Here is a 1,973-nt window from a genome sequence, read left to right on the forward strand (position 1 = left end):
GCCTTCCTGGCCTCACACCATGGAACATATTTTCACCTAAACTGTGATAATGTTGTGCGGTCACCTCCTTCCTGGCTCTGACCAGGGTAGGGATGACCTCTTCCGGAATGCCTTTTTACCTTAGGATCCGGCGTTCACCCGCCCCTGCGTCAACGCAGCTGCGGTAAGTCTTGGAACAGACATGATTCTTGCTGAATCAAGACCCTTCTTATCTCTTGAAGTTCCGGTTACCAAGTCCTTCTTGGCCAAACCGGAGCCACGAGTATAATTCTTACTCCTCTCCTTCCTATAATTCTCAATACCCTGGGTATGAGAGGCAGAGGAGGGAACACATACCCGACTGGTACACCCACGGTGTTACCAGAGCGACCCAGCTATTGCCTGAGGGTCTCTTGACCTGGCGCTTCAGGTGGGACGCCATCTTATGACCACCTTTGGTCTTTCCCACGGTTTACAATCATGTGGAAACTTCCAGATGAAGTTCCCACTTTTCCGAGTGGAATTCATTCCTGCTGAGGAAATTCAGTTTTCCACTCCCGGAATGAACACTGCTGACAGTGTTATCACATGATTTTTTGCTCAGCGAAAAGTTCTTGCTGTCATTGCCCTCCTGCTTCTTGTGCCGCCCCGTCTGTTTACGTGGGCGACTGCCATGATGATGTCCGACCAGATCAGCACCGACTGACTTTGAAGCAGAGGTCTTCCTAGGCTCAGAGCATTGGAAATTGCTCTTAGCTCCAGTATATTCATATGGAGAAAAGTCTCCAGACTTGACCACATTCCTTGGAAATTTCTTCCCTGTGTGACTGCTTCCCAGCCTCTCAGGCTGGCATCCGTGGTCACCAGAACACAGTCCTGAATGCTGAATGTTCTGTCCTCTAGAAGATGAGCACTCTGCAGCCCCCACAGAAGAGACACCCTTGTCCTTGGAGACAGGATTATCTGCTGATGCATCTGAAGATGCGATCCGGACCATTCGTCCAGCAAATCCCCCTGAAAATTTTTTGCGTGAGATCTGCCGAATGGAATTGCTTCGTAAGAAGCCACCATTTTTCCCAGGACTCCTGTGCATTGATGCACTGATACTTGGCCTGGTTTTAGGAGGTTTCTGACTAGTTCGGATAGCTCCCTGGCTTTCTCCTCCAGGAGAAACACCTTTTTCTGGACTATGCCCAGAATCATTCCTAGGAACAGCAGACGTATCGTCGGAAAAACGCTGCGATTTTTGGAATATTTAGAATCCACTCGTGCTGTCATAGAACTACTTTAGATAGTGCTATTCCGACCTCCAACTGTTCTCTGGACCTTTCCCTTTTCAGGATATCGTCCAAGTAAGGGATAATTAAGATGCCCTTTTCTTTGAAGAGAATCATCTTTTCGGCCATTACCTTGGTAAAGGCCCGGGGTGCCGTGGATAATTCAACGGCAGCGTCAGAAACTGATATTGACAGTTCTGTACCACGAACCATAGGTACCCTTGTTGAGAAGGGCAAATTTGGACATGGAGGTAATCCTTGATGTCCAAGGACACCATATAGTCCCCTTTTTTCCGGTTCGCTATCACTGTCTGAGTGACTCCATCTTGATTTGAACCTTTGTATGTAAGTGTTCAAAAATTTCAGATTTAGAATATGTCTCACCAAGCCGTCTGGCTTCAGTACCACAATATAGTGTGGAAGACTAATACCCTTTTCCTTGATTGTAGGAGGGGTACTTTGATTATCACCTGCTGGAAATACAGCTTGTGAATTTTTTCCCAATACTGCCTCCCTGTCGGAGGGAGCCTTTGGTAAAGCAGACTTCAGGAACCTGCGAGGAAAAGATGTCTCGAATCTCCAAACTGTACCCCTGGGATAATACTTTGTACGATCTAGGGGTCAACTTGCGAGTGATCCCACTGCACGCTGAGACTCTTGAGACGACCCCCCACCTCACCTGAGTTAGCTTGCACGGCCCCAGCGTCCTGCTGAGGA

This window comes from Pseudophryne corroboree, unplaced genomic scaffold (genome assembly GCF_028390025.1).
Source record: "Pseudophryne corroboree isolate aPseCor3 unplaced genomic scaffold, aPseCor3.hap2 scaffold_138, whole genome shotgun sequence".
Taxonomy (NCBI): domain Eukaryota; kingdom Metazoa; phylum Chordata; class Amphibia; order Anura; family Myobatrachidae; genus Pseudophryne; species Pseudophryne corroboree.